This window comes from Lithobates pipiens, unplaced genomic scaffold, assembly GCF_037356315.1.
Source record: "Lithobates pipiens isolate NorthernLeopardFrog02 unplaced genomic scaffold, aLitPip1_a1.2 Scaffold_18, whole genome shotgun sequence".
NCBI classification, from domain to species: Eukaryota; Metazoa; Chordata; class Amphibia; order Anura; family Ranidae; genus Lithobates; species Lithobates pipiens.
This window is the reverse complement of record NW_027507758.1, coordinates 237,369,429-237,396,617: the sequence shown is the minus strand read 5'-3', so window position 1 is coordinate 237,396,617 and position 27,189 is coordinate 237,369,429.

The window sequence follows — 27,189 nt, the reverse complement described above, 5'->3', positions numbered from 1 at the left end:
GGTATGCAGAATACCATCCCTGAGCGCACAACACATTGAACCTTGAAGCTGGTTGGCTCAAGCAGCAGAAGACCACACTGGGTGCCACTCCTGTCAGCTAAGAACAGAAAACCAAGTCTACAATTCGCACAGGTTTACCAAAACTGGAGATTAGAAGATTGGAAAAATGTTGCCTGGTCTGATGAGTCTCGATTTCAGCTGCGATATTCAGATAGTAGGGTCAAAATTTGGTGTAAAGAACATGAAAGCATTGATCCATCCTGCCTTGTATCAATGGTTCAGGCTGGTGGTGGTGGTGTAATGATGTGGGGGATATTTTCTTGGCACACTTTGGGCCCCTTAGTAACAATTTAGCATTGTTTAAATGCCACAGCCTACCTGAGTATTGTTGTTGACCATGTCTATCCCTTTATGACTACAGTGTGCCCATCTTCTGTTGGCTACTTCCATCAGGATAATGCACAATGTCACAAAGCTCAAATCATCTCAAACTGGTTTCTTGAACATGACAATGAGTTAACTGTCCAATGGCCTCCATAGGCACCAGATCTCAATCCAATAGAGCACCTTGGTGGAATGGGAGATTTGCATCATGGATGTGCAGTTATCATGTCAATGTGGACCAAAATCTCTGAGGAATGATTCCAAAACCTTGTTGAATCTATGCCAGGAAGAAATAAGGCAGCTTTGAAGGCAAAAGGAGGTCCCACCCTGTACTAGCAAGGTGTACCCAATAAAGTGGCTGATGAGTGTATAGTGCCACATCTATCTGTATCTGGGCCCCGCAGCTGCCACAGGATCCCCTATTGGTATATTTAAAACCTTGATTGGCTGAAAATGTCTTCTTTTTTAGCGCATTCATTCTTTCTCAGGCTAAATTTATGGCATAATATATAATCCAATTTTGTTCTAGAAATAGTAGTAAATGAAGAGAATGTAACTTTTAATTAAAATTCTAGATGACAAATAAAAGCAAAATAGATTGATAATTCTTCGGCTCATGGTTTATTCTGCTCAAGCGATAGGAGGTTAGTGATCTGACAACAATCCATTTGAGTATGTCTGTATAATCTCCCTGGTACGCATGGCAAGCTTTGAACTAATAGAAAATTGATTTTTGTTTGTATGTGTGGAATAGATGGCGTATTTTATAACACTCCAAGGCTCCATAAGCTTCCATATAGACAGGCTGGCACTTGCTGTAGCTATGCTTAAAAGAAGGAAAATTCTGAAGCCCCGCATCTGAATAAAAGTAAAAAAAAAAAAAATTACAGTTTAAATGTTGATGGTAAATTTGATTTGGTCACGGCAAATTGAAATCTCTGATTAAATTACATCTTTGGTTAATAAATTTTCTGAAATTTGCTGAAAGGAAATTTTGCTCAGCAAGTGCCAGTGCTGCACAGCTTGATGGCATAAATAACGGCTATCTGATTGATGAAGAAGATAACTTGGATCAGAGCGTATGGATGGTTAATGCATTTCTACAGAATTGTTTCCAGCTCGAGTGAAAGCCTTGAACTGCACAAGCTCAGCTGCATCAGACAGCCTTGGCTCAGATATCCTGGTTCTACCTCTGTGTTTTCATTTACAATTTCCACACATTGTCTTTTCTTTGCAGTTGATCTTTCACAATTTTAACAAGATTCTCAGGATTGTTCTTCTCTTCATTACTCTTGTATTATAGTCCTGATATGTCCTGTATGCCTCATTGGCCAGCTTTCTTTCCCATATGTTGGCTTTCTGTTATCAACAACCTCTGCTACATTATGCTTCTAGAGACAGTGTATGTCTCCTTTGTGTTTTATTGTTTAGCTATATAAAATTCTAACAAATAATAATAACGTATTATATTTAATGTGACACAAAAAATGTTCTCCAAAAATAATTCACACACACATATCCACTACTTAAAGGGGAGCTCTGCCCAGAAGGGGAAGCTCCGCTTGACTCCCAACAGCCTTTGCTGCCACATTTGGCATCTTTTGGGGGGGAGCGGGTACTTGGTTTTGGCAGGTGCTTAGAACTGAGCCGCAAGTTCAGCCCCCTTTTCTTCCCCACAGTTGGCCCATTCGCAAAGTGCAGCGCAGTAGGAAACCAGCTGTGAAACCACAAGGCTTCACTGCTGGTTATCCTCAGTCAAGATATCAGTGACAGCACTTGATTGAAAAACCATCTTGAATGAGGATTTCTGGTCAGGTAAGTGCCCTAATATTAAAAGTCAGCAGCTACAGTATTTATCATTTTTAATTTTAATTTTACAGTATTTTAAAAAAATGTGGGGGGGGGGGCTTTAGCTCCTCTTTATTGGCCCTGTAATGTCCACTGTAAGCTCTCGAACCTCTCATTTTCTCTCTTCCTTCTGTTTGTTTAGAATACACAGTACATGTTAGCTACACCAGTGTTTCTCAACCTTTTTTCAGGTAAGGCACCTTTTAAAATTATGGACAATCCCGAGGCACCCTCCAAAATGATGGACAGTCTCGAGGTACCCATTCTAAAATGTAAAAACTATTTGAATAGTGCAGCAACATTAATACACATAGGATACCGAACGTTAGAGGTGATTTATTCTTCCACAGCAAATACACTTTTGCAAACTGGTACTGACTAGTATTCCAGTGTTTCTCTTCTCCCTCAGTTTTTCTCCGTCACTTAGCTAATAAGACCCCAAAGCTGATGAAGAGAGGCAAGGGAGGGTCACACAAGGATGATACGCAGGCAACTTTCATCCTCCTTATCAACTGATTTGTCATTAGGAGGTTGGCAGCTAGAAGATTGTAATGGTGTACAATGAAAACCTGTGGCTTTGTGTAATTAAAAGGCAGGTTTCTCCCACCCACTGGCTTGTATACTATTTTGGGGAAATTTTTAGGCATTTGGCCAAGGCACCGCTGAAGAAACCTCAAAGCACCCCAGGGTGCCTGGGGTACCCTGGTTGAAAAAGGCTGATTTACACTCATGTGCACTGCTTCATGCACACCACAAATCCCATAGTCCTTCTCAGCAATGAGTAAGATAGAGTGGCTACTTTCCTATATATGGTGGGACCATGGAGAACAAACATAGCCACCCGCTAACAGGAAGTGGAAACACAGTAGCAAAAAAAATAACATTTGGAGGTGGCTGAGAGCAAAATTAGGTACTTTTTTGAGTTAGAAATATATACATGAATGGTATTTTTTTTAAACTAGAGTTTAGTGTTACGTAAAAGTCAATATCATGAAATCTGCATTTCACCACTTCTGGAAAAACAATCCCTCCATTGTCAAAGTGTCCTGGATCATGCATCTTCTCATTCAACTTTGCTTGCACAAAAACTAAAACTTTTAACCATTATTGTGAACTTTGTGTAGTGACTTCCAGGCACATGATTTGCTGTTTTATTATTTCTGTTAATGAACATTTGCCCAAAAAAGCCACTGTAAACCTTTCCTCAATAAGTCTACACAGTAATTAAATCAAAGATGTATGTTCTTACTGGAGGTAACATAACAGGTTCATTGGGTAGCACCATCATATTTTTACACTCCATCCAAAATCCCTGTGTAAGTATTTGATCAGCTATGTGTCTGAGCAAAGGACCCTACCCCATCCAGGTACTTAAAAATGCATTGATGGAGGAAGGTGATAGAGTCACATGCTCCCCATGCCTAAAATAATTGTGTATTTCATGGTGGGGCTCCAGGGTTGAATTATTCAGAGGAAAATCATGATTTTACTAAAGTTTAGCCGTTGAAACAGGGTCATCTGCAGTAGGTGGAAAGTAAGTATTATTCTATACATTGACTATGACTGTATAGTGTACAGTGCAGAAGCAGTGCATTGCTGAACTTTACATTAACAATCCTGGCCATGAGGATTATAAGCACTATACTTATTTTCTGTCCTGAAGATTCTATTTTTTTGACTGGGAGTGGTGGAGAATCACACCTGCCAGGCTGGGCATTTTCAAACATAAGCAAATAGTTCAAAGGTGCCCCCATGACTTCTCTGCACCACCAATCATCCTGGGTAGGATGATTAATATATTGACTATACTTCATATTGATAATTCGTTTTTCTAAAGCTTTACTGGACAGTGTGACTGATCCATAAGTATTTGCACTCTGATTCTATCAGTTTATAAGGGACAGCAGTTCTTCAATTCTGTATATTTGGATGGTAATGTTTACTAAAATTTACTTTAGCATCCTTTGAAAGTTAACTAAATGTTTAGGATCATGGTGGGGTTTATTTGCTAAAGCCGAACTGTCCAAAATCTGGTGCAGCTTTTCATAGCAACCAATCAGCGTCTAGGTTTTATTGTCAAAGCTTAGCTGAACAAGTTGAAGTTAGAAGCTGATTGGATACCATGCACAGCTGCACCAGATAACAGAGTGCTCCAGTTTTAGTAAATTTCCCCACAGTTTTGCTGATCAGAAGAACATTGAGACATATAATAAGCTGGCTATCCATTGTTTCACTAATTTACACTTTAAAGAGTCATTATGCTGTCCTAGCCTAACCAATAAAAGCTACTATAGAACTTATACAGCTATGATTTGGGTAGAACAGCTGTTAGTTACACCCTTGCTGCATTAATAAATCTTCATCTGATTGAAACTCTTTCAGGGTCTACTTTAACATTGCTGATACTAAGGGATTGTTAAGATTAAGTTACAATTTACTATATTCTTCTGTCAAATGTGATATTTTGCTGTTTTTAGGACAGAGTTGAGCAGCCTGAATGCGTGCTGGAGGCTGACTTGGCTAAGTATTCTCAATGGTGGTTGTTTCAGACTTTTAAAGATGACTCATTTCTAGTAAAGGAAAATAGTGAACAAATACTATTGTATCTTGGAACAATCATTTAATCAATTGTAAAGCTATAATAATACATTTACCAGATTAAAAAGGACAATACAAATGTAAATATACCCACTACATAATTGTCAGGAACCATGAAACAGACAGAGACAGAAGTACAATCAAATCAAACTTGTTTATTAATAAAAATAAAAAGGTAAATAGGGAAAAGCGTAGTCAAGCAAGCCAAAATCCAGTAGCCAGATCGGGTAGTCAACCAGTCCAAAGTTCATAAACCAGATTGGGTAATCAGCCAGTCCAGACGTCAAGGATCCAAGGTGAGCAACTGCAAGCAGGATAGAAGCCAGGAGGGATGTCAGCAAGCCAATCTTGAAACAACAGCAGGAGATGGTTCCTAGTGATGTGACCAAACGTGAAGGCAATGGAAAAATGAGCTGGAGACTTTAAATAGGCTCGCCAGACGAGCATCATCGGAAACAGCTGGTAACAGTGGAGAGAGAAGAGAGCTGGCAATTAGCCGACAGCTGAGCGGCCAGCCCAGAGGAGGAAGGGCTAAGCCAGCCCTGACAATAATATATTCAATTTCAGTTTATATTCTCTCTTATAGCTGAAAACAAGGTAATCAGCTATTACACAAATACATGCATATATATATATATATATATATATATATATATACAGACACAGAAGATGGCACACAAAGGTTAAAATAGCAATTAATAGTTAATTTCCCACATTTGTGGTTTTTAACTCACAATTGGTGCCTGTGTATATATAGTCAATGAGTTTGTTAGCTCTCACATGGATGCACTAAGCAGGCTAGATACTGAGCCATAAGGAGGTAGAAAAGAACAGTCAAAAGACCTGCGTAACAAGGTAATGAAACTTTACAAAGATGGAAAAGGATATAAAAAGATATCCAAAGCCTTGAATATGCCAGTCATTACTGTTCAATCACTTAATAAGAAGTGGTAAATTTGGGAATCTCTTGATACCAAGCCAAGACCAAGCTCAGGAGAAATATAGGCTGCTCTGGAAAAAGAGTGGTGCGGTTGTTTTTAAGGAGCACAATACGATGTTACTTGAACAAGAAAGAGTTGCATGGTCAAGTTGCCAGAAAGAAGTCTTTACTGCACAACCTCCACAAAAAAGTCTGGTTACAATATGGCCAACAACACCATGACATGCCTCATTGGCATTTTTGTGGCATTGGCCAGTAAAGGCTTTCTTCTGGCACCTCAGCCATGTAGCTCTTTTTTGTTCAAGTATCGTTGAATTGTGCTCCTTAAAAACAACCACACCTTCTTTCTTGAGAGCAGCCTTTATTTCTCCTGCGATTACCTGTGGGTTTTTCTTTGTAGCCTGAGCAATTTTTCCGCCAGTTGTGGCTGCAATCTTTCTTGGTCTGACCTTGGCTTGGTATCAAGAGACCCTAATTTTCCACGTCCTAATAAATGATTAAACAGTACCTTTTCCACTCCTCCATGACAACATCACGGAGCTGGAGGATGTTAGAGACCTTGTGATATCCCCCTTCCATTTGAGGGTGCCCAACAGATGTTCAGTAGGGCTTAGGTCTGGAGACATGCTTGGCAAGTCCATTACCTTTACCCTCAGCTTCTTTAGCAAGGCAGTGGTTGTCATGGAGGTATGTTTGGGGTTGTTATCCTGTTGGAATACTGCCCTGCAGCCCAGTCTTCAAAGGGAGGGGATCATGCTCTGCCACAGCACATGTTGGCATTCATGGTTCCCTCAATGAACTGTAGCTCCCCAGTGCCGGCAGCACTCATGCAGCCCCAGACCATGACAGTCCCACCACCATGTTTGACTGTAGGCAAGACACACTTGTCTTTGTACTCCTCACCTGGTTGCTGCCACACACACTTGGCATCATCTGAAGCAAATACGTTTATCTTGGTCTCATCAGACTACATGACATGGTTCCAGTAATCCATACCCTTGCTTGTCTTCAGCAAACTGTTTGCAGACTTTCTTATGCATCATCTTTAGAAGAGGCTTCCTTCTGGGATGACAGTGATGCAGACCAATTTGATGCAGTGTGTGGCATATGATCTGAGAACTGACAGGCTGACCCCCCACCCCTTCAACCTCTGCAACAATGCCAGCAGCACTCACTTTTGTTGCCAGTGGTATAGACATAAATGGCTGTGTGTTGAGTTATTTTGAGGGGACAGCACATTTACACTGTTATACAAGCTGTACACTCACTACTTTATATTGTAGCCAAGTGTAATTTCTTCAGTGTTGTCACATGAAAAGATATAATAAATATTTACAAAAATGTGAGGGGTGTACTCACTTTTGTGAGATACTGTATATATATATATACACACTATAATATCAACAGTATTGGGACGCCTACCTTTACACGCACATGAACTTTAATGCCCACCCTTTGCAGCTATTAAAGCTTCAACTCTTCTGGGAAGGCTGTCTACAAGGTTTAGGAGTGTGTCTATGGGAATGTTTAACCTCTCTTCCAAAAGCGCATTTGTGAAGTCAGGCACTAATATTGGACAAGAAGGCCTGGCTCGCAGTCTCTGCTCTAATTCATCTCAGGGGTCTTCTGTCAGGTTGAGGTCAGGATCTGTGTAGGCCAGTGAAGTTCCTCCAACCCAAACTCAATTATTCGTGTCTTTATATTTATATTACTTTGTGCACTGGTGCGTAGTCATGTTGGAACAGGAAGGTGCCACCCACAAACTATTCCCACAAAGTTGCATGAATTTTTCCAAAATGTCTTGATATGCTCACAGCTTAAAGCGAGAGTCCTGCAAAAAAAATTTTTTTTTTAAGTCAGTGAGTCACGCAGCACAATCCGAATGGTCCCTGCTGTCTCTGGGACCCGGTTGTGTCCCAGCAGACAGCGCTGCAGGATGGGAGAGGCATAGACTACTGTGGGAGTCTACGCCCAGAAGTGGGTGAAAATACCTGTCTTAGACACACCCCCCTCCCCCCTGAAAGGTGCCAAATATGACAACGGAAGGTTCAGAAAAGCGGAGGTTCAATTTTTGTGTGAACCTCCACTTTAACCACTTTCAGACCGGACCAATTTGCTGGTCAAAGACCAGACCACTTTTTGCGATTCGGCACTGCGTCGCTTTAACTGACAATTGCGCGGTCGTGCGACGTGGCTCCCAAACAAAATTGACGTCCTTTTTTTCCCACAAATAGAGCTTTCTTTTGGTGGTATTTGATCACCCCTGCGGTTTTTATTTTTTACGCTATAAACAAAAATAGAGCGACAATTTTGAAAAAAACGCATTATTTTTTACTTTTTGTTATAATAAATATCCCCCAAAAATATATAAAAAAAATTTTTTCCCTCAGTTTAGGCTGATACGTATTCTTCTACATATTTTTGGTAAAAAAAAATCGCAATAAGCGATTATTGATTGGTTTGCGCAAAAGTTATAGCGTTTACAAAATAGGGATAATTTTATAGCATTTTTATTAATAATTTTTTATTATTTATTTTTTTACTAGTAATGGCGGCGATCAGTGATTTTTATTGTGACTACGACATTGTGGGGGACCCATCGGACATTTTTGACACATTTTTGGGACCATTGCTATATAAATGCAGTGATTCCTGTGTAAATGACATTGGCAGTGAAGGGGTTAACCAGTGGGTGGCAGTGTAGGGGTTAAGTGTTCCTAGGGGTGTGTTACTAGCTGTGGGGGGGTTGGGCTTTCATTTAGTAAACACTGATCTCTGCTCCAATCACATGGAGCAGAGATCAGCGTCACTAGTTGCTAGGCAGAATGGAGAAATGCTGTTTACACGGCATTTCCTCCATTCGGCCGATCCGTGAGACGATTGCGGGGATACCCGCGGTGATCGAGTCCGCGGGTCCCGCGACCGGACTCACGGTGGCCCCGATCAGCGCGGGAGCGCTCCGCCGGCGGCGCGCTCCCGATGGCAGGGTGGCAAATTTAAAGGGACGTACATGTACGCCCATTTGCCTGCCCGTGCCATTCTGTCGACGTACATCGTCGTGCGCTGGTCGGCAAGTGGTTAAGATCTCTCTTCACTGGAACTAAGGGGCCAAGCCCAGCCCCTGAAAAACAACCCCACACCATAATCCCCCCTCCACCAAATAATTTGGACCAGTTCACAAAGCAAGGTCCATAAAGACATGAATGAGCAAGTTTTTTTTTTCTTTTAGTTAGGTTTTTTAGTCCGTGCCCACTTGCAAATCTTCTCAGCAGCAATAGAGCCTGATAAGGAATTACTCATTCACTACTCTAAAATAATATAAAAGATTAAATAGATTCTGATATAAAAGAGCTTTACGAATTAATTATTTGCATATATATATATATATTTATTTACATTTGTAATATGTAATACCTGTCGTGCGATATATAAGGTAATAGTAATGAAAAAAAAAATTGAGTTAAAAAAATGCAGACTATGATCATTTTCCAGATTCAGCATTTGAGTTATCTTGCAGGTTTGAAGTAAAATACGAAGGTCTTCGATGTGCAATTATGTCTCTCCACTGGGATCACATAGCCGATGACAAGGTTATAAAGTCACTTTGCTTTGCAGAGTTGGCACATTCATTAAAAGGAATGTGGACAGCTCTGGAGGCTTCTGAAGTGTGCAGCTGATTTTCATCATATGTTAACACAGATTTAAATGCTGACGAGTTTGACATGGCGTAATAATGAAATCAGGAAAAGATTATGCCTTAATGGCAGGTCACAGTAAATAATGCACTTGATGTGTTACTATACGTGAGGGTGTACTACTTGCAAAACACATCTAAATATCCAAAAACCTAATAAAAAAATTAAAACATATTTTAATAGAATGCTAATAGTTGTCATTAAATAGATTCATTGTGCAACCTTTTTTTTTGCCTCGTGTGCTGAAGTTGGTTATTAGCTTGCTTTTCTAATGTTTCCATATAAAACTACAACTACTATTGAACTATGAAAAAATATCTCACATCCCAGAAAAATCTATATTTTAATTTTTAATACAGTATATCTCATACACATTACAAACTGACAAAACAACACAATGCTGTGTGCAAACTGACATGATATAAACTAATATAAATTGAACCAACAAAAATAGATAGCATGTGGTGTAACTATTGATAATAAACATAGCTGCTGGCAACCAATAGTAAGACAAACTAAATAAGCATGTGTATCATATATGTTGCCGCACTAACATAGTGAAAACAAATTGCTAAAAACACAAGTCCATATCAAAATGAAATCTGGTAAAGGTAAATAAAATATCTGAAATAGTCCAAATCCAATATGTGTCTTGAGGAAAACACCACTGATATTGCTATTCCATAAATGTAGTTACCACGTGAGCCATCAGACTGAAATGACTCCCCTACAGAATCTGATTTGCGTGTATAAACCCTTCCACCAGGAACACTCAGTTCACACCCATTGGTTCCAGTGTGTCAGGCTGGCTTTCTCTCCAAAATTAGTAGAGACAATGGTGACCATAAATCCACATGTAATCAAAGGAAAGCCACATGTGAGTAAGTGTAAATCAGCTAAAAACTTTAATGTAAACACATGATACACATTCTACTCACATGATAAAAAATGGGTAAGCACATAAAAAGTCACAACGCAAGCTGTACAGCAAATGTTCCAATTCCAGAATCAGCGTCACGTGCATAGGCTCAATCCAACGTATTTCATCCCATAGGACATCATCTAGGACATCCACGCCACACGATCCACGCCCGTTTATTTCTAATGTATTCAGCAAAGGGGTGACCCCATGCTTAATTACCTCATTTTGTAATTAGGAATGGAGTCACCTCCCTTGTATATATTATATATATATATATATATATATATATATATATATATATATTCATTCTCACCATTGCCTCTACTAATCTTGGAGAGAAGGCCAGTGTGACATATTGGAATCTATGGGTGTAACTGTATGTTCCTTGTGGTAGTGTTTATTACAGGTGATTCAGACTCTGTATTGGGGTCAATTCAGTCTGGTAAGAGTGCATTTCTTACACATGGTGATGGCTCATGTGGTGACTACTTTTATGGAATAGCACGACCTCTACACAATATCAGTGGTGTTTTCCTTAAGACGCATATTGGATTTGGACTATTTCATATATTTAATTTACCTTTGCCAGATTTCATTTTGAAATGGGCGTGTGTTTTTAGCAATTTATTTTCACTATGTTGGTGTGGCAACATATATGATATATATGATATAAATTGAAAGGTAGAATAAATGACATATTCTATGCACTCACAGTATGTGCTATAATAAACAGAATCGAAATGAAGTCCACAATAAAGATGTTGACATGGCCACTAAAGGGATAGTGGAGATCCACTACTATAAAATGAAGCAAATAGAGCCTCAGTGCTCACAAACTATGCTCTGTAGATCGGAGTCCAGGTGAGTCCACAGGTAATGGGTGGAGGTGCTCAAAAGGAGTTAATAACAATCCACAACTCCTAGGCACATTAGGTGCCAAGGCGTAGGTATAGAAAACAGCAACTTTTATTGAAAACAATAATCCGCAATTACACCAGGGTCAGAGATGTGCAGCTCAGAACTCAGAGGGAGATGGTACATGCACAGTGAATGGAACACAGAGCCACTGGATCTGCATTCACTATGCCACAGAACAGAGAGCTGGACCCTCCAAAAGCAAACTACTGGTGCCATTTTACAGCAATCCTCTACACTCACAATGGCACAACAGCACTGCTATTGCAATGTGGCCAGTCACTATGCATTTCAGTGGCTCCGTCCCCTTTGTCAAATTGCCCAATAGTAAACAGAAATGGCAGAACTATAGACTGAAGAAAAATTGCACACTTGAGGCATATTATGTTTCATGGGGAGCAATACACAGAAATAAATTTCTTGACAAGGGGTATAATGCAGAACTTGTTGACAAGGCTCAACAAGAATGTGGTATAGTCTCAATTTCCACCAAACATAAGGATGCATCATCTCAGTCAGATGTCAAGTTTCTTTTACTAATTATCACAGCAGGTTTAAACATATGGGAAAAATTGTACAATGCTACTGGATCATATTGCTCCATAATCCCAAACTAAAGTCTGTGCAGGAAGTTTCAAAATCCTCTATGTATCCCCTGGCCATCTTTTGCAATATAGAGAGCATGTATCAATGTAAATAAGAGTATTCAAAATGTGTCCCTTTATCAACTATTGCAAAAAAATGTTCAACGACTCAAGCAAAAAGAAGCATTCGATTCACAAATTTCTTACATGCCTATCTTGCCCAGGTGGCCTCTTTTAGGTGGACCGAACCATCCATAAAGTGAAAACAAAATTTGGTAACATAGAATGTTGATTGAGGGTGGAAACATTGATCATAGCATTCCAAGACATTTTACCCTTAAACATAACAAATCTACCAAAGGTCTCAGGGTTTGGGTAATTTAATCTCTAATAGCGCCTCCTTTGCTTGGAGATTTCATAAACTCTGCAGGCATGAAACCTTTTGGATTTTCATACTGAACACCTTAGATTCCAAGGGGCTCACTTTGAAACTAGAGGTTCTCACCATTAAGTAACCAATTTTATGAATTATCCATCTGTACATGCTATACATCTGCAGTTTAGATGTATTTTACTATCTATTATACATGATATTTTAGGTAAGCATTTAGGTTATGCATATTTATATTAGTTGTATCATAAACATTTTATGAATCATTTAATCATTCATTTTTAATTATGTATTATAATCGCACACCCATGAGATTAGGATGCTTTTTAACATTTAACACAACTTATTGTTAATCAATTGGATATCAGTATTTAGAGTTCATTTTTTAACGTATTGTTAAAATAATATTAATGATAATGATAATAATAATGATTATTATTTTAAATACCATATTATTGTCACTTTTTAATTCTTGTATTGAGTTGTTGTTTGAGTGTGGCGCCTGCTTCCCCACAGCTCATGCTGTTCATCTGCATCTGACAGTTTAAAAGCTGGTTCTGTTTACTATTGGGCAACTTGACAAAGGGGAGGAGCCACTGAAATGCAAAGTGGTCGCACACATCCTGATACTGGTGCTGTTGGAAGCGTAGAGTATGGCTGAGAGACACTGCCATTAGTTTGCTTTTGTTTGGTCTGGCTTTGTTCCCTGGCATACTGACTGCTGATCCAGTGGCTCATTCACTGTGCATGTACCCTCTGTCCTCTGAGCTGGACATCTCTGATCCTGATGTAAGCGTGGATTATTGTTTTCAATAAAAGTTGCTACTGCTCATTAATCCTGTACCCTAGCAACTTTGTTTTATTTAATAAATTGAAAGCTGTTTAGGTAGGCCCCTCAATGCCAAGGCCTGTCCATCTGTTAAGATCATCATGAAGAAATCTTACCCTATTGGGTTTTCTTTTTTTTCTATTTTACAGGGAATGCAGCATGATGAGAAAGACTCTTCCTAGCTAAAAGAGAGAATTGTTGGTTGGGGAAACAGCTAAATCAATATTAGAGACCATCTTTCATATTTGATTTTTTTGTTTTTTTTACCCTCTTATACCGTCTGCCAGCAGCCCTATGTATTTTGTATCTCACATTTCCTTTGTGCCTCATTTTATATTGTGTCTGTATTTGCTCGTGATTCAGTGCCTTATATCTATATATCTACCGTTTGGTACTAAACTTGTGGTTCCTTGTGTTGTATATAATAGCATTCTGTAAATTTGACTCTTTGCAAGGGAATGGATATAAACCCATGGAAATGATCAGAACCGGATATTAGATGTATGGGGTCATGTCAGGTCAGTTCCTATTTCTACCTAACTACTCATTTCTGATTTATGACTTTTGCTATTTGGTCTCCATAAACAGGTACAATGGTTTAGCTTGACATACATTTGTCCCAGGTCCTATAACCCCCAGGTGATGAAGATAAAAATAATGTTTGGCTATGGCTATGCAGATCATATGGGCCCATGTTGGCCTCACACCTACCAAGATTTCTTCTCTCTTGTTGCTATACCCTTATGAAAGGTCGTCAGTAGCTGTTTAGACTATTTTAACTAAAAACTATCTTAAGAAAGCAATCAATGCTTTAAACAATTGTTAGCTTCCCTACATTTGCTGCACCCTTATCATCTACATTGTCATGAGAATGTTTGTATTTTATTCATGTTTTGGTGGCTTATTGGCAATAGTCTAGACATTCACAATTTGATAATACATAAGTAGTAAGTAGGTATGTGCTTGGACTGTTTACAGATTGATATTGTTGGGCTTCCCAGTTGCTAAGGGTGATACCTGAGCAGGATAATATTTTCTTTTATTATCTGAGAATATGGTAATTGTCCAAAGATGCAATGACATCTATCTTACCAACTACTGTTCCTGAGAGCAAATTTAAAATGCTGAATAAGGCAAACTTCCTTGATGAATTATACATTGTTTCTGATTTTTAGTAATGTGATCACTTATGTCTTTGTCATGAGGATACCAAAATGTAACCAAAAGCCACCGTTTTGCTGATGAGTGATATTTGCATAGATATGTTTCAGATTATGAAACTATCCCAGTGTGAAGAATTTATAACCTGATTTCTGCAAGTACGATTTCCTTGATTAGCTGCTCAATGGTCACTTGAATCCTAAACACATTCATTTAATGCATAAAGGAAAACTGTCACAATTTTTACTGTACATTTTATTTTTCTTTGATTAAAAAAGCTCTGTCGTCAATGAAATGGTTGGAGTTTTAAGAGTGAAATTAGTGATTGCAATCATGGGTGACTAATCAAGACTTATCCTGAAGGGAATTGAGTATCTGAACACTTCTTTCATCTTGTCACAAATATGTGATGATTTAAAGGATGAAAAAACTTAAAATGCAGTTGCTTTAAAATATTGAAAAACATTCTAGAAGCCAGTAGTGGAAAACCTACTGTTATCAGAATGGATATAGATCTTTAAAGCCGAGGTGAATTTAACCACTTGCCGCCCGCCCTATTACAAATTGACGGTGGCAAAGTGGTTGCATAATCCTGATCGGACGTCATATGACGTGATCAGGATTATGAGCGGCGATCATTGTTGCGGGGTGTCAGTCTGACACCCGGCAACTACGATCTCGGTAAAGAGTCTCCGTTGTGATCAGCCGCGTCCAATCACGGCTGATCACAGTGTAAATAGGAAGAGCCGTGATCGGCTTTTTCTCACTCGCGTCTGTCAGACGCGAGTAGAGGAGAGCCGATCGGCTGCTCCTCTGACAAGGGGGGTCTGTGCTGATCGATTATCAGCACAGCCCCCCCGAGGATGCCCACACTGGACCACCAGGGACGCCACCAGACCACCAGGGATGCTAAGCAAAAGGTAATCCTCCCTAGACCACCAGGGATGCCAGTCATCACAATGGATGCCAATCAGTGCCCATAATGGATGCCAATCAGTGCCCACAATGGGCATCACTGATTGGCATGCATTATTGTTTGGCACTGATTGGCATCCATTAGTACAGTATAACACCAATGCTGCCTATCAGTGCCCATCTGAGCTGCCTATCAGTGCCCACCTGTGCCGCCTATCAGTGCCCACCTGTGCCGCCTATCAGTGCCCACCCATGCCCATCTGTGCTGCCTATCCATGCCCATCTGTGCCGCCTATCCATGTCCATCTGTGCCGCCCATCCATGCCAATCCGTGCCAGCTATCAGTGCCAATTTGTGCCACCTATCAGTGTCCATCCGTGTCGCCCATCCGTGTCGCCCATCAGTGCCGCCTGTCAGTGCCGTCTATCAGTGTCCATCAATGCCACCTCATCAGTGCCACTTCACTGGTGCCACATCATTGGTGCCCATCAGTGCCGCCTTATCAGTGCCCATCAGTGTAGCCCCATCATTGCCCATCAGTGAAGGAGAAAACGTACTTATTTACAAAGTTTTGAAACTGAAACAAACAAAAAAATTTTTTTTCAACATTTTCTGTATTTTTTTATTTGTAGCGCAAAAAATAAAAACCGTAGAGGTGCTCAAATACCACCAAAAGAAAGCTCTATTTGTGGGAAAAAAATGATAAAAATTTCATTTGGGTACAGTGTAGCATGACCGCGCAATTGTCTTTCAAAGTGCGACAGCGCTGAAAGCTCAAAATTGGTCTGGGCAGGAAGGTGTTTAAGTGCCCGGTATTGAAGTGGTTAAGGTAAGGTGGGCTGCGTACATTGGAAGCTTCATAGGCACATAGTACAGTAGTTTGTATGAAACCTCCAAATGTGCCTGTGCGAAGATAATATTGAAGTCATGGTAATGATACAATGCAGAGAAGAATTGCTTATTTGAACTTCCCTACCTAAAGTGGAACTTCACCCTAAAGGGAAAGTTGAGTTTTATAATCTTCCACCCATGCCCCCATCATATTTGGCACATTAAAATTTTCTTGGGAAGCAGGTACCTTGTTTTCATAGGTACCCAGTCACCTAGGCTAATGGTTCTCAACCATGTCCTCAAGTACCCCCAACAGGCCATGTTTTGGGAATTTCTCTTAGATAAAATAGCTGTTCAAAATACCAATCTATTGACTCTGATTTAAAGCACCTGTGCAAGGTAACGGAAAGCCTGCAAACATGGCCTGTTGGGGGTAGGCGCCTCTGGGTGTAGACATAACAAAAATGTATTTATACATCACGTATACAGGTAACTCAAATTTACAGAAAGTCGTCAATGGGCATGTCATTTAACCACTTGCAGACTGGACCATTTTGCTGGTCAAAGACCAGACCACTCTTTGCGATTCGGCACTGCGTCGCTTTAACTGACAATTACGCGGTCGTGCGACGTGGCTCCCAAACAAAATTGACGTCCTTTTTTTCCCACAAATAGAGCTTTCTTTTGGTGGTATTTGATCACCCCTGCGGCTTTTATTTTTTGCGCTATAAACAAAAATAGAGCGACAATTTTGAAAAAAAAACGCATTATTTTTTTACTTTTTGTTATAATAAATATCCCCCAAAAATATATAAAAAAACATTTTTTTCCCTCAGTTTAGACCGATAATAACCGTAAAAGAAAATCGCAATAAGTGATTATTGATTGGTTTGCGCAAAAGTTATAGCGTTTACAAAATAGGGATAGTTTTATAGCATTTTTATTAATAATTTTTTATTATTTTATTTTTTTACTAGTAATGGCGGCGATCAGTGATTTTTATTGTGACTGCGACATTGTGGGGGACCCATCGGACATTTTTGACACATTTTTGGGACCATTGTCATTTATACAGTAATCACTGCTATATAAATGCAGTGATTCCTGTGTAAATGACATTGACAGTGAAGGGGTTAACCAGTGGGTGGCAGTGTAGGGGTTAAGTGTTCCTAGGGGTGTGTTACTAACTGTGGGGGGGTTGGGCTTTCATTTAGTGAACACTGATCTCTGCTCCAATCACATGGAGCAGAGATCAGCGTCACTAGTTGCTAGGCAGAATGGAGAAATGCTGTTTACACGGCATTTCCTCCATTCGGCCGATCCGTGAGACGATCGCGGGGATGCCCGCGGCGATCGAGTCCACGGGTCCCGCGACCGGACTCACGGGGGTCCCGACCAGCGCGGGAGCGCACTCCCGATGGCAGGGCGGCATTGAATATTGGACGTACCTATACGCCAATATGCCTGCCCGTGCCATTCTGTCGATGTACATCGTCATGCGCTGGTCGGGAAGTGGTTAAAAACATCCATCATAGGGGTCATCAGGTCCATCAGAAACTCTTCCTGTTCACTAGGCTCTCTATTGCGCTCCGGGCCTTGTTTTGAGATTCTCTCCACCATCTAGTAGTGTCTACAATATACGGCCAAGTGCCTAGCGAACAGGAAGAGTTTCTGACTGACCTGATGATATCCTATGATGGATGTTTTTAAATTACATGCCATTGACGACTTTCAGTAAATGTGAGTTGCCTGTATACGCGATGTATAAATAAACTGTTCATTTTACGTCTACACCCAGAGGCGCCTCTCTCTTTGTGTTTTTCTTAGAATCTTTTGAAACCTGGTTTCAGTTCCCTCCTGGAGGCAGCCCTGCATGTGGACTCCTGTTCATTGCTCCCTATCCCTGTTTTTAACTTTGGACCTTACAAATTTCTTATTATGGACTCTATCTTGGCTTTTTACATAATATTTTTTTATGTATACACACTGTTTGCTTTAGGTGGTTTTTCTTTTATATTCTCCAGATTTTTGTGCCTTTACTTGTATATTAAGAACTACTTTCCTAGGCGATCCAAGCAGAAATTCAGCCCCCCCCCCCTTTGCTTGCAGCCTTCTGGGACATGTCACAGGTCCCAGAAGGCTGTGGGACTATTCACAAAGCACAGAGCATGTGCAATGGGAATCCGCAAGGAGTCACAACCAGCTTCCCACAGTAAACATGTCACTGCTGGGGACCAGAAGACTGGCAGACCAGTCTGGATGAGGACAGCACTGGACCCCCAATCAAGTAAGTGTCCTTTTATTAAAAGTCACAGCTACAGTATTTTTCTTTCTAGAGTGAATATTCTCTTTAAGGCCCTTGTGTGGCTATGTGGCACAATAAATAAAAGGTAAATTATGCAAAACAATATATATAGTAGCAACATTATAACAATTAATATACTGTTATTTTTATGAATTAGAAAATTCTGAAAAAAACATATTCCATGTTTATTATATATTAATTAGACTTTCATTGCTAAAAGCCATTTATCAAGTTAAATTTAATTGCCTGTTCTTTTTGTTTACTGAAATTCTTGACTACCTTGGAATTATCCTTACAACCTTTTAGAAGTGCAGCCATAATATTTCTAAACTGTCTAGAGGTAATCTGGTTTAAATATAATAATGCACAGTAAGGCTGAGAATGTCAAGGGGTGAGGGGTGGATTAGTGATTTGGTGCTCCCATTTTGGAGGATCTAAACCAAGACCAGTGCTAATTTCACTCTGGTACTTTCCCGCCTGACTGATCAGAATGATTTTCAGTTACTCAAGTCTGGGCTGTTATCCAGCTCTAGTCTCAAAGGTGAAAAGTCAGAGATTAATCCATTTAGCCACACATTTCTCCAGTTGGAATTTTGATAACTATCATAGCTTTGGCATTTTACTTTCACTTAGAAATATAAAAACCTTATATAGGTCAACAATACAGCTTTTTGCCTGCTCAGAAGGGCATAGCACCATCTCTTAAATGAAAAAATAAATAGTTGTTAATTGTCTTCTTATTTAACTATCTCAAAGGTTCTTTTAATAGATGATTTAATCACAACAGTGGAAACTCTGAATACTGATTTAAATAAAATACCAGCAGAAGTGTGCCCTTTGTTGCATGGCAAAAAGACAGAGACATTAAATTGTGCTTGTGTGTTACAAAACACATCTATGGCATATGGAACCACAACCAACATCCTTTGTTGATGTGGATACGGATAATTGTGGAAAATTGTAACTTTGTACAGATTTGATAAACAACATGCTGACACCTAGATTGGCTAAGGTTTAGCTATAAAAGCACAAGTGTCTTGTACAAAAATCAACCTTACTTTAAGAGAAACCCCTAATTAGTGTATTACACATATTTAGGAATAAACTTGTTTAAAAAAGCCCAAGCTCATAGCACCCAAAAAAATCATTAAACTTCATCATAGTTTTGTTTTCTTTCTTCAGATATATTTTATTATATTTTCACACATAAAATAAAAATGTGTGCACTCCAATGACCTAGCCCATGCAGGGGGGTCACCAGTAATACCACACACAAAAAAACAGAAACAAACCCCTAACGTGATGAGCTTGGGCTTTTTTTTCACAAACCAATCCACAAAATCACCATTGCGTTTATCAAAGAATATATACAGTATATGTAAATAAAAGTAAATTAGTAGAGTTATACTAATTTGGGCTCAAAACCGTCCCCCAGCACCATTTCCAAGTCTTATGACTGCCGATGCTATGCCAAAGTTTCGATGGTGCAGTCCGCTCAGTGTCACACAGACTCTTCTTCAAAATTTTCTCAGCCATGCTCTTCTCCTGGTGTGCATGGGCACTACATGCAAGCACGTGCGTGCATGTGTACTGAATGTGAAATAGCTGTGAAAAAGCTTATCTGTTCATCATCTCAGGAACTCTTTAGTGACACCAAACTTTTTCTCAATTTAACTACCTTACAGAGAGCATAAAAAATGGCATGTGCTCCTCAATGTTACCAAGATCCTGGGAGAAAATTCAGTAAGGTCACCTTTAGCTAGGCAAATTCTTTGCAAGCTAAGATATAAGGTGAGTATGTTTAATTTTTCTTCAAAGAAAAAGCAAGGGCCTAAAAAGTAGTGGGCCCCTGGTTTTCATTCATGGTCCAGTCTAAAGTTTGCCTGTACCCAGACTATGGACAAAACAAAATGTTCATGTTCTTAAAGGACAGTGATAAAGGAGTTTTAAAATAAGCCTTTATTGCCTGACTTTGTAGCTGCATGTACTATGAAGTAATTCATATTCAAGGATCCTAACAGGTGCTCTGAAGTGTGGTTTCCGACACCTTAAAAAAACCTGAAGTTTATTTACATTGCCTATTTATTTTCTCCAAAATAAGGGGCGAGGGGCTGTGATTTTAGTGCCTCTGTTGTAAAATCTGAAGATGAATTTATCCATAATGTCTACAATTACAGAGGTGCTTTTATAGAAATAACCCCCATATGTCCTTCTTGTAAAAATAATATAACTAAAGATTGCATGTTAATATTTGTCCCAGTTGCTGTGGTTTCAAACTATCTACAGTTTAATTCCACCTTTTCGAAGCACTTACCTTTCCCAATTATCCAAATTTCACCATATTATTTTCTCAATGACAGTTGCTAGGTGTCAAAAATACATACATTCCCACAAATCGTTTAGCTATTACATTTGGTATCCATCTTGAATAATTGGTTCATTTTACTTTTTTCTAAGTTGAAACCACTCTTAAGAAATGAAAATGGTCAATTAGTTTTTATGTAGGAAAACACATAGACAGCAATAAGTTGTTGACAGGACTTATGACAAACAATCCAATACCTATTCATTTTCCCAGCAGTTGGCAACTTGTTTGATTTTAACACAATGCTGTATATGCAACAAAACTACTGTTATTGATCAGGCATTTCACCTGATTTCATATGAAATCTTTGAATACCTGCACACAGGTTTTTCACTAAGCTGATTATTGCTGCTCACCTTAGTTTGGTATGGTTGGGAAACATCTAATCTGGTCGAAATATATATTTAACTGATAAAAACAGATATGACTCTGCATGACAGCTAATTTCACAACTGAGAAACCAGTGACTGTGCCCCATTAGTGAATTTAGGGGACTGGTTCAGTTTGAGTGAACTTGTCTTTTAATAAATTACACCACCCTCCAAGTGCAGAGTGCCATTTTAAAAGTTTACCTTCATCCCTATACCGGTCTTTACAATGTGGTCCTGCCTGGTTGCACTTACTAATTGGATTTGAAATACTGAAGTCAAATAACAGAGGTACTTCAACATTGAAGGGATAGTTCCGGCCATATAACCATCACTATTGCTGAGTCTTTTCCAACCTATAAAACTTGGTGTCATTAGTATTTCTTCTGAAAACATCCCCACCGGATCCTCCTTTTACTGCCCATGTATGCTGTGGCCCTATTTTTTCCCATACGTGAGATGGATTTCCAGCCTTCCTGCTGAATATGGCATAGGAATAATAGGGGTAAACTATGAGAAGAGGCCAGTGTGTGGACATTTCTGAGAGAAAGGCTGTGCATAGCCAGGCAGGAATGCACAGTAAAGATTGTAAGATAACTAACATGGCACTCTGAGGGTGGGGATTTGTTAAAAGACAAGTGCATTTGTCATTTAAACTGCTACATGGGTACAACAGTATTGTGAAAGCTTTGAAAAAAACACAGTACTGCAACAGTTTGTAATTATAATAAATAGTGCAATCATAAATAAATAAGAAGAATTACTTTCTGCAATTTGCAAAAGTGATAAGTGAGGGCTCTGTAGCAGTAATTTTCATTGTTTTGTAAAGAAACTCAGAAGCAGCACTGTGCAAGTTCTCTGCAAAACACACCTATGCTCCATTGCCATTGGGGGCCAAAAATAATGTGCCATTAATTTACTGGTGGTGCCAGCAATACATCAGTACAGTGATGGGTCTCGTTTAATAAAGTTTCTTGGGGTAGAATTGTCTCATGCAGTCTGTCTTGCACCACAGCAACCAGTCATATGTTTCCTTTGCACTATGGACGAATGAAAAGAATAAATGATTGGTTACAATGTAGCAGCTTAGTCTCTTTGATAAATTATGCCAAATAATCCTACTTTCGTTAAACTTAAAGTTAGAACAGATGTATTACAGGAGACTTCCTGAATGCCAGCTAAGGAGGGATACAAAGGAGGAAAAATGTACTAAAATCCCAAGTCTGTTAGGATGGTTTCTGAAATGATGTCAGATCTAGTTTCCTTTTTTAATATTAAATATCTTACAGATTGTCCTTTATACAACAGTTAACTGACCTCATGCTTCTTAAAAATGGCCTATTTCCTGTGTGACGGAAGACCTTTTAGATTAATCATGTTCATTCCTCAGAAATGCGTACTGTATTATAATTGTTTATCAATACGTGTAATTAGTATTGAGAGGGTCATTTGAATCTTTGCTGTATAGGCTGAAATGTTTCCCTTTGCTCTTTTCCAAAAATACTGTGGTTATTCTAAGTAGAAAGTCCCCCAAAAAAAGTAAGAATTAGAGTTGTATTTTATTATTTTAGGCACTGTGTGTTTATATTTTTTAAGGATGACTTGAGATGAAATTTATTGCTGAGAGTGGACATTGCATGGTATCTCAATTAAAAAGCATTCATATTGGTATGAGTAAGCCTGTCAGTGTGTGTTATACATTTTCAAATAAGCAGCATATTTTGGCACTTTCCGGATAACTGCTTTTCAAAAAATAGGCTTCACACATGTGTATATTATGAGTGATGGTTCTTTCTCTACAAAGAATTGCTGGTACTCCTTTTTCATAAACAAAGAACAAACACAAAAAAAAAGGTTTAGGAATTCTAAGCAGAGGGAACCATACAGCATATTCAAACACTAATTGTCGCAAGAGTTTTTATGGCTGTTGCAGGTAACAAAAAGGACTATTTAAATATCAGCACAATAGTGACAATGGAAGCAGAGTCCTGCCTTTCTATAGCAGTGCAGTAATTGCTGGCAACATTTTTATACATCCCCACATCATTACCTAATGTCAAAACCAAATATGCACAGATTGTGAAGGACATCTAAAAGAGCATTCTTTATATGTGGACAATTTAATCAGTATATGCATTGGCAGATGGCTGAAAAGTCTATATGCCAATGGCCACTGTTTTCAGTAAATACATAAATGACCATAAATGATATAATTAGAAAATGATGCTGAAATTGCATATAAGCTTTTATTGCAGTTTACTTAGTATGGCAATTTATATCTACAACATGAAGCCTTTGTTGTTTGCCACAGGCAAATATGAATAATTCATACATATGCCCACGTTATATTTGTATGATGAGACAAGGTGCGTGCATACAATTAAAACATTATCATTATACATTTTTATTGGGCCAGCTACTTCTGTAATGGTAAGCAAAGTGAAGGCATAGAAGGCTTTCTTCATTAAGATCAATACATTAAACACTACATTGCAAAAACACATTTTTTTCCTAATGTTCACATTACTCATCATAGCCATGTGAAATATTTATGTATTTCATGAGTAAGTAATAATAGTGCCTGAAAAGTTTTTATTTAAATTGAATACTGTCTTAAAGGGTCAGGCCACCCAAAAGCATTATTTTAGCTATAGATGGTCTAGTGGGCTGGATGAGTCCTTGGCTTCTTACAAGTTGTAGATGCTCGAGCAACAAGATTTCCTTGCCACACTTGCTCAAACAATTTGCCATTTTTTGTGTTCGAGTAACATATGTTGTAGTCTATATATTATAAAATAAAGTAAAAAAAAACTATTAGGGAGAGTGGATTTCCATGGCCAGGGAAGATGTACAGCTTGAGAAACAGTCCCCTTAAGATTTAAGATATGATTTTAGTCTTAACATCTAACAAAGGACAAAAAAATCAGTTCTGGGTGTACTGACCCTTTAATGATAAGGTAAAGCAAATTGCGTGCCCTGTCTGCAGTGTTAATGGCTTTGAACGGGTTTGCAAAAAATACCCCTGCAGTGGGCTGAGTAGAGGTATAAACTGTAATACCTTATTCCTCGCTACTTGGCAGTTAGCTTTCTCCTTCTCTGATTCCCAGGTTTGTTGGTAGGCCCTCAGCATCCTCACATACAAAGCAGGACTATTGTACATAATGCCAAAGTGTGATTTCTGGATGGAATGCCAAAGAGAAGCAGCTTCGAAGGACTGGTCACACAACATGTAGAGTAGTGGAATAAGGTACCTTATTCCTCTACCCCTAGACTAATGCCACCTACACTCGCTCAGAATTTCAACAAATGTTCGATGTGAGCTTTCAGAATTTCTGAGTACAAAAATTTGATCGCAAATCCCGAGCATGTGTAGACAATTCCGATGCACATAACTCCACGCATGCTCGGAATCAAGCAAAAGAGCCACACTGGCTATTGAACTTAATTTTTCTTGGCTCTTCGTACGTTTTGTACGTCACTGTTTTCTTGATGTTCGGAATTCCCAACAACATTTGTGCGACCGTGTGTATGCAAGACAAGTTCGAGCCAAAAGCCATTGGAAATAAATCCAGGATTTTGTTGTCGGAATGTCCAGTCGTGTGTCATATGGCATATGGCTGTACATCATAAAATATGTGTATGTTTACAGCTCCTGGGGGCCCCATTTGAACAGTCTGCTTTACTATATTACAAAATACACTGCATGCCTATATTTTCGTGTAAATGCTCATGCTTGTGATTAAATGCACACCAACATGGATGGATTTTGCTATTGAACCAGGGTACGGTTCAAACCTGGCATGGCAAAATGCATACTTTTTATTGCTAATATTGATTTTTTAACTGCTTCAGCCCCGGAAGATTTTACCCCCTTCCTGACCAGAGCACTTTTTGTGATTCGGCACTGCAGTGCTAAATTGCAGCTGACAATTGTGCGGTTGTGCGACGTTGCACCCAAACAGAATTTACATCTTTTTTTATTTTTGCGCTATAAACAAAAAAAAGCATCAATTTAGAAAAAAACTGAATATTTTTTACTTCTTGCTAAATATCCCCCAAAAATATATAAAAAAACTAATTTTTTCCTCAGTTTAGGATGATATATATTCTTCTACATATTTTTAGTAAAAAAAAATGATTGGTTTGTGCAAAAGTTATAGTGTCTACAAAATAGGGGATAGTTTTATGCCATTTTTATTATTTTTTATTTGTAATGGCGGCAGTCTGAAATTTTTATCGTGACTGCGACACATCAGAAACTTTTGACACTATTTTGGGACATTTGTCATTTATACAGTGATCAGTGCTATACAAATGCACTGATTACTGTGTAAATGACATTGTCAGGGAAGGGGTTAAACACTAGGGGCGATGAAGGGGCTAAGTGTGTCCTAGGGGGTGATTCTAACTGTTGCGGGGATGGGCTTCTACTCACATGACAGCGATCAATGCTCCTGATGACAGGGAGCAGTGATCTCTGTCATGTCATAAGGAGAACGGGGAAATGCTTTATTTACTTCCCCATTCTGCGGCCCCATGACACAATTGTCCGGACACTGGCGGACGTCGAGTCCACGGGTCCTGCGGGCACGGTCATGCTGTACATGGCGGCATATGTGCGCCAGCTAGCCCTGCCAATTAAAGGGAGCGTACAGGTACGTCCATTTGCCCACCGCTGCCATGGTGCCGACATATATCTAGGTGCAGCGATTGGCATGTGGTTAAATTAGCAGTAGCAAATTGCCCTTATAATGTGCTCTTTGCACCTCTGCATGTATGCGTGACAATCTATAAAATGTAGTGTTTTTAACAGTGCTGGTGTACTGCCTGTTATATTTTCTGGCTGGAACTCCACTCTGCATGTATAAATTGGAAGAAGAGATGACTTGCAACAGTGCGCAATAATCCCCTGAATAAAGCCTTGAAAGTGTTTTAGAGGACGTCATTACTTCTGCCATTCCCCAGAGTCTGCCACAATGTTTCCTTTTTGCTGCATTTCATGAATAACATCTACTTTATATTTGTTACATGTTTCCATTAACATAGCATAATTTAGAAAAAAAACATAAAAAAATTGCTGCTTACCTTTTTAGGTTATTTTTACTTGTTTCATAATCCTTACATGCTCTCCCTTCTTTCTAATGTTTAAGAGGGGGCTGCAGAGTAATATTTAACATAATTAACCCTGTCTGTAATGTGTTCACAGTCCTTTATTATCAGCTGTAAACTAGATTCTGTCTTAACAATGGATTAAACATTTAGAAACCCCCTTCTGCATTGTTGTTTAGCCATTCATTTAAGATGGCAATACATGGTTCCATTTTTTGTTCAGCCAGCATACTAAACGCAAAAAAAAAGGCTGTACCAATTCCCACATTCACAGATTCAAGATGGATAGGGGAATCCTCCTTGCTACGCTATTGTATTTTTATAGCGGGAAGATTGCCCTGTAGAATACACAGTTCAGCATTGCTGCCAATGTTGGTAGATCGACTTCTGTTCAACTGCAGTGACCACACAAGGATTGAAATTTGGCTGGTCCTTGCTGAACAGGCCAAATTTGAGCCATCTATGGCCATCCTAAGGCAAGCAGTATTTAAAACTCTTTTGCAGATATGCTGTGTGAATGTTACCACATAACAAACATACACTGGGGTTTTCTCAAACTTTTTCTCAAACTTGACTGCAAAAGTGGAAATGCCCTTTATTATTGAAGGTTTGGCGGCAGAGATACTTCTGAGGGGTTACCATTTAACCTCTACAGAGGGCATATGATGTTCATTTGCATATAAGACCAATGATGTTCACACCTGTGTGAACATTACTATTGTTGAGCTCCAGCAATACTTTACTTACTTTTCTGATTGTTTTCAATAGGCTTTGCTGAAAAAAGACAATGGAATGTAGTTACTAAAGAACTAGAGGCTGTTCACTTAGCAAAGTGAATGTTTACTTTGAAAAGTGAATGTCATTGAATAATTCGTACCTGTGTTAACTTTAACCACTTCCGGCCAGGCCTACTATAAAATGACAGTCAAGCGGGAGCACTGCTATGGTAGGTGCACATCATTTAAAGTCCTCCAGGTGTGTGCCTCCTGCGCACCCTAGGTACCACTCAGCAACATAATCTGTCACACA